General features: G+C 38.6%; 1 pseudogene; it reads left to right on the top strand.

Moving 5' to 3' along the window:
- The first annotated feature begins 2,524 nt into the window (after positions 1–2,524).
- Positions 2,525–3,714, top strand: LOC101564199 (annotated as a pseudogene).
- Positions 3,715–7,799: the final 4,085 nt, after the last annotated feature.

Here is a 7,799-nt window from a genome sequence, read left to right as displayed (position 1 = left end):
AATCTATATCTTTGTTCATCTATATCTTTGTGCAGCTCTTTCTTTATTTCAGAAGCTGTTGATTCATTGCTTTCAGCTGTGTGATACCCAATTTGTTCTATGTTAGTGCCCCCTGCACTTGTTATGGGTGGGTTTGGTGTCTGAGATTGCATTTTGCTCCTTCTCATTGTAATTTTGTGTAGTACTGTCTTCTTACCTTTGTTGTAGAACTTTGGTGCAGTTATAGCCTTAGCACCTACTGAAGTTCAGATGTAGATGTATAAGGGCCAGGGAGATGGCTCAGTAGAATAAGCACTTGCCTGGTAAGTACAAGGGCCTGAGTTCAATCCCCGGTTCCGCCAAAAAAAAAAAGTCCAGATGTGGATGTATAAGTTTGGATTTATCCAGCTGTGCCTGGCTTGGGTCTGTCTGCTCTGCTCATTTCCTTCCTGCTGCTGCCCTTGGGAATGAACCTGTTGTGCCCCTCTGGCAAGGTGTTCTGCTCCTGCACTAGCTGGGTGGCTCTGTCCCATACACTCTCTGCAGGGATTGCACCTGAAAAGTTTCACCCCAGGCCTGTATGCCATGCCTGAACTGAGTCTGGAAGGGACAAGGTGGAGTAGGGGTAGAGGCATTTCTCCCACACACTCACCAGGCCTGGACTAGGACTGGATCTGGGGGTTCTGGGAATTTGGCACAAATTCCAACTTGGCTGGCGGGGTGAGGGTGGTGCTGCGGAGTGGTGGGGGGTGTCGCAAATGGTGGAAGAGGGTCTCACCCACACTGCACCTAGGCTGGGACCAGTAGGTCCCACTGGTGCAGGTTAGCCAGAAGCTCTCCCACACACTCACTGGGCCTGGGCTAGGACTGGGCCTGGGGGTCCCAGAAAGTGGCAGAAATTCCTACTTGGTGGGTGGGGTGGGGGAGGTGCTGCGGAGTGGTGGGCAGTGTCTCAAGGGGGTGGAAGAGGGTCTCACCCACGCTGCGCCTGCGCTGGGACCATTAGGTCTCACTGGCGCAGGGTAGCTTGAAGATCTCCAACACACTCACTGGGCCAGGGCTAAGACTGGGTCATCACAGGCGAATTCTACAAGAAGTTTACAGAAGACATAATCCCTGTATTCCTCAAACTCTTCCATGAAATTGAAAAGGAAACAGTTCTCCCAGAATCATTCCTGGACACAAGTATTGTACAGATATAAAACCAGGGAAAGAAACAACTAAAAAAGAGAACAACAAGTCAATCTCACTCATGAATATATACGCAAAAATTTTCAGTAAAATCCTAGCAAATAGAATACAAGAAATCATCAACAAGATTATACATCATGACCAGGTAGGATTCATCCCAGATATGCAAGGATGGTTCAATTTTCAAACATCTATAAATGTAATACACTATATTAATAGTGTAAAATCTAAAAACCACCGGATCATCTCCATTGATGCAGAAAAGGCTTTTGACAAAGTCCAACACTCATTCATGTTCAAAGTCCTATAGAAAATTTGAATAGAAGGCCTCTACTTCATATTTTTTTGTTTTGTTTTGTTTTTTGTTTCTTGCTCTTTTTTTTTTTTTTTTTTTTTTTTTGGCAGCACCGGGGATTGAACTCAGGCCCTTGCACTTGCCAGGGAAGTGCTTATTCTACTGCGTCACTTCCCTGACTCTCTACTTCAGGTTGATAAAAGCCATCTATGCAACCCAAAGGCTAATATAATTCTAAATGGGGAAAAACTGAAATCTTTTGCTCTCAAATCTGGTACAAGACAATGATGTCTTCTATCACTCTTCCTGTTCAATATAATTCTGGAATCATTAGTTAGAGCCCTTAGACAAGAGAGAGAGAAATAAAAGGAAAAAGAATAGATAATGAAGAAGTTAAATTATTATTTGCAGATGATGTGATAGTTTACTTGCAAGGCTCAAAAAACTCTACCAAGATGCTACTAGAATTGTACAGTAGTATAGCAGCATACAAATCAATAACCAAAACTCTATAGCATTCCTCTGTACAGACATGAAACACACTGAGAGGAAAATTAGAGAAACAATCCCTTTTACAATAGCAACGCGGAAAATGAAATACCTTTGAATTCATCTCACTAAAGAAGTCAAAGATCCTTTCACAGAAACTTACAGTACTCTGAAAAAAGAGATAGTAGAGGATTTCAGATATGGAAAGATATTCCCTGCTCCTGGATAGGAGGAACCAACATCGGGAAGATGGTCATACTCGCAAAATTGTCATACAGGTTTAATACAATCTCTGTCAATATACCACCAACACATCTCCCAGTCCTAGAGAAATTGTTCCTAAAATTTATTTGGAAGCAGAAAAGACCTAGAATAGCAACAGCAATCCTGGGCAGCAAAGACAATGCAGGAGGCATTACAATTCCTGACTTGAAATTATACTACAAAGCTACTGTGATAAAAATCAGCATAGTATTGGCAGAGAAATAGACACGAGTGAAGGGTGGCTGTGGCAGTGCCAGTTGGGTCTGAGGAGCTGAGCTCCGAGACCTGGGGCTTGTGAACCTGGTGATGGAGCCAGTCCCTACAGTGGTGCCTCAGAGTTTATTGTCACTGCGGTGGCTGCCGCTAGTGACGTTGCTGTGGTCGAGGTTGTCCCTGGGCACGGTCCCCTTCACGGGCAGCCCATGCAGGGTCTTTACAGACCTCTTGTTGGAGCAGCAGTTGCTGGAGGTTGAGGACATGACCCTGTCTCTACTGCGGGATGGAGCCCTGGGGCCACTGTTGCTACCTCCGGACCTGTCCAATCTGGATCCCAAGTGCCGGGAGATGCTCCTGGACTTTGCCAAGAGCAGCACAGAGCTGACCAGGTGTCTGGTGCACAGCTCTCAGCCCTTACACCTCTGTCAGACCTGCTACCCACTCTTCCAACAGGTCACCGGCAAGATGAACAACATCAGCTGCGTGGTGGGGAATACATCAGAAAGTCAGAGCTGTGCCACAGGTCTGTAAATGGCAGATAGAATGCAAGTAGTTGTAATTCTCTCTGAATTTTTAAATTCCACATGGTAGGAGACAAATTGTCTAAATTGTTTAACAAACAACAGTGAAGAATGATCGAACACTACAGTTTCTTTCCTCAACTTGTTTAATCAAATCTTGACCTGCTTTGAGAGTAACCTTCAGGGGAGCACACAGTCTTATACCACCAAAAAATTACTCAGAAGTGTGCAAAATCTGCCATGAGAAATATGAAAATCTAATAATCTGTACAGTGAAATGCAAAAAATGAATGAATTTGAGAATAAGGCTGAACCTGGAACACACTTATGCATTGATGTGGAAGATGCAATGAATATTACTCGAAAACTCTGGAGTCAAACTTTCAACTGCTCTGTCTCTTGCAGTGACACAGTGCCTATAATTGCTGTTTCTGTGTTCATCCTCTTCCTCCCTGTCATCTTCTACATTAGTAGCTTCCTTCACTTAGAACAAAAGAAACGCAAACTCATCCTACCCAAATGTCTGATATCTAGTACCAGTTTTGCAAATATTCAAGAAAATTCAAACTGAAATCTACAAAATGAAGATTGGACATAACACACTGCTATGTGGTGAAAGACACAACTTGGTGAGAAAGAAGAGAAATGATCTGATAAGTCAACTTATTAAGAAATGCAAGGAATTAGAATTCCTTGTTGAATAAGAATTTTCAACATTTTTTTCTTTCCACCTTTTTTTAAAGGAATTGGATTTGTTAATTTCCAAACATGTTATCTATTTTAAAGTGTATTTATTACAATAACAAAAGATACAAGGAAAACTTTTATTTTGTAGAATATTAATACTAGAGACTAAACATTCAAAAATTAATGCTATAGCAAAGTCTTTGAAAAAGAAATCTGCTTGCTAAAAAGTAGCAGATCCAAAGGTTAATTTTGATTACTCCTTGTTCCAGTATTACTGTTAAGGATATATTTAATATGTCATATGTACAATAATATATAACTCAATGTCTAGTTTCCATAATGTTGTTTTTGAAACCACTAATTATAAATATCCTTAACAATTTTCGGAAGTGGTGAGCCACATTGCATTTATCTTTGTAAAAAGATTTATGGTAACTGGTTTCTTACTTGACTTTTATAAATAGTATTTTACATTTTATTTTTGCCCTTATTTCATAAGAGGTTTGAACTCACTGGACTGCTTTGTTGTGTTCAGAGCAAGATAAATTCTTTTGGTACCAGGGATTTGCATTTTGAATTACATTACATTATTTGGCAATTTATAATTTATTACTTTAAATCAAATGTAATATTATCAAAATATTTAAATTATGATTTTTTAAATGAATAGTTATGCTTGGGTTACCTGGAGATTCTTGGTGGAGGAAGAAAGGAACAAACAAATTTAAGGACCAAAAAATTGAGCCACAAGGGGCTGTTCAGTAGCAGATGGTGGAGTGGTTTGAGTTGGAGGAGAGAACCAGTGATCTCCATGGCTGGCAGGTAGGGGGAAGTACTGCTGGGTGTGCTCAATTCTGTAAGTATCCCTATGGCTGAGATGAAGTCCCACCTTCACCCTCACAGAGCAATTTCTGTTTTAGAATGCATGTATCAGCCTTTGAAATGATGCTTTGTGTCAGAATTATTCACAATTGCATCTCTTGGAGTTTTAGAGTTGAGAATTTCATTTTTTTTTGTTTTCCTGGCAAAAATAGGCATTGATTTAAATGTTGAGAATATAGAGGCTCCTTTGCATAGTTTGGTTAAATAGTAGGAGAATTTAAATCTCTTCATAGGCTGTAAAATGCTAGAGGAACTGGAGAGTTGTTTCTGTTTTTTTTTTTTTTTATCTTTACTGTATATGGGGAGTGAAAGAGAAACCTCACCCTTGGGTATTTGGCATACCTAAAACTGTTACACTTTCACCGATCTGCTGTGATCCATTCACAATGTGATATAGTTCATTCTGCTGCCACTGTTCCTGCTGCTAGTACGAACTGGATGCATGTAGTTGAGGGTCATTGAAAGCAATCTTCATTGATGCAGAGAAAACCACTTAACACATGCAAAGTTAGAAAAATGATGTGTTTGAGTCTGAAAGTGGTGACTTGAGCACCTTTCAATATTATGTTTGTAAAAACCATTGCTTTTGAATATAACATTAATAAGCACTTTAAAAAGGAAAAGACAGTCTTTACTGTTTTTCTGGTAGGGTCATTGCTTTTAGAAGTTGCATCAGCAGTGATAGATTTTAAAAATAAGTAGTAAGTGCTACTAAATTTCACAAATATTTCATTTTGTAGTCATATCAAAATTATTTGCTTATTTTGGAATTCTGAGACACCATGCTTGTGTTACACAAGAACATCTTTAAATTTTTTGGCACTGTAAAATAAAGGAATTTAAGGAAATTGGAATGATGTATGATTTCTAAATACTTTTTGAAAACTTCAGATGTAATACCACATCTCAGTTTTTCAAGTATTGAGTTTAAATGTTCATCTCTCCTAGGCTTTTACTAAAGATAAAATGTACTTTTGGATTATTTATGTTTTGTTATTTAAGAAATAAAAATAATATCAGATTTAAAAAAGAAGAAAAGAAATAGGCCTGAGAATCAGTGGAATAGATTAGAAGATTCAGAGGCCTCTACAAACACACTCAGCTACCTGACCTTCAACAAAGTGGCCAGACATGCTTACTGGAAGAAAGATAGCCTCTTTAAAAAAATGGTGACAGAAAAACTGGCTCTCTACATGCCAAAAAGTAAAACTTGACCCAGGTCTATCAACATGCACTAAGCTAAAAACATTAAAACAGAAACACTAAATCACCTGGAAGAGAAAGTAGGAGGAACTCTTGAACACATAGGGGCAGGCAAAGAGTTCATTAACAAAAATCAAATCGCGTGGGTTATACTTGAAAGAATTAACAACTGGGACCACCTCTTATTGAGAAGTTTTTACACATCAAAAGAAATTACCATCAAAGTGAAAAGACAACCCACAAATTCAAAAAAAATCTTAACTAATAAGCACTCAGACAAAGGTCTGCTCTCTAGAAGTTAGAAAGAACTAAAGAATACTAGGGCCCCTCAATTTAAAGACCCAATCCAGAAATGGGCATCCGAGATGAACACACACTTTTCAGAGGACAAAATTAAAGAAGCAAATAAATATATGAAAAAATGCTCCACATGACTAGCCATCCATGAAATGCAAATTAAAACAACACTGAGATACCGTCTTATCCCATAAAGAATGGCTATCATAAAGAAATCAATCAACAACAAATGTTGGAGAAGCTGTGAGGAAAAGGGAACCCTTCTCCACTGCTGGTGGGAATGTAGACTGGTGCAACCATTATGGAAATCAGTATGGAGACTCCTCAAAAAACTAGGACTGGAAATCCCATTCAAGTCAACTATCGTCCTACTGGGAATTTTCCCAGAGGAACAGAAAATGTCATGTCATAGTGATATATGTGTGCCTATGTTTATAGCATCACAATTTGTGATAGCCAAACCTTGGAAACAACCAAGATGTCCATCACATGAGGAATGGTTGAAAAAGATGTGGTATTTTTATACAGTGGAGTATTACTCAGCTATAAAGAATGATAAACTTGAAGCATTTATATTTAAGTGGATGACACTTGAAGATATGCTCATAAGTGAAATAAACCAGACCCACATGTGTAAATATTGTATAGTCTCAGTAGTATAAAAACTCAGAATCAGAAAAACTAGTGGAAAGCTATAACACAATTAAAAGAAAGTGAGAAGTTGAGGATTGGACAATAAGGGGAGGGCAAGGAGAAAAGCTGGGAAACATGACAGGGGCAAAGGCAAAGTCATACATTTATTGGCACAGGATGGGTAAGGCAATGATCCTGAGAAACATCAGCAGGCTTTTGAAACTAGTAGTTAATTGGTAGAATTCTCACCCTCACTAACTATATATGCTAATACCTGTGAGTCAAGCAAGTGCACTGAAGATAGCAATGTGTGAAGGCTCAAGCTTGGAATGCCTATCATTCTGGTCTTCTAAATACACACTTCCAGTCATGACATACCAATTATTACCATACTGTCCATCAAGTAAATGTGTTTTTTGAAGGGTAATAAATGAAGAAAAAGATAGAAGGAAAAAAATGTCACTGGACTGTTCTCTACAATGCTGTGTATGGTTAGATTTCTAAATTTCTGTGTAAAAATATATAATGGTTTATTCTTATTCTTTAAATATGTTTAAGTTTTAATTTTTTTCTCCATATTCTGTAGGGACTTAAAGTTTAACATATCAACACTTGATGGAAAATACCTGTTCCATGTTATGCCTAAGATGTTTGATATTCAGATAGATAGTGAGGTTAAACCCAACTGCATATGTTGTAAGGTAATAATAAACTATTCTTCTGGAGGGTTAACAAGGTAAGTTTGCAGACCAAAAATCAGAGAAATAGAAGGGCTGCGAGACCAGCCAACATTTTGGCCCTAGTCTTTCAAGGTCAGCGAAGACTCAGGACATAGGAGAACCTATACTATAACAACATGTAACTCAGTTATGTCTCAAATTTTTCTCATCAAGGAGATTATGTGGCTACAGAGCAATGTGATTGATGTTGTAGAGTGTGCATCAGGAGAGTCACAGAGTGAGAAAACATTCTCTCAGGGTTTTACAGAGAGCAAATTGGTCAAGCAATGGCTGTGACTCATCCACATAGCTGACACTGACAAAGGATCTACAAACTGTTCTACAGGGTTACAGGATAAATCCTAAGGGTACTTGTCAGACCTTATCAGAAATGAAAGTTACATTTCTTGTTATATAGGTCTT

This window comes from Octodon degus, unplaced genomic scaffold, assembly GCF_000260255.1.
Source record: "Octodon degus isolate 3935 unplaced genomic scaffold, OctDeg1.0 scaffold00616, whole genome shotgun sequence".
NCBI lineage: Eukaryota > Metazoa > Chordata > Mammalia > Rodentia > Octodontidae > Octodon > Octodon degus.
This window is presented reverse-complemented; position numbering and strand designations above follow the sequence as displayed.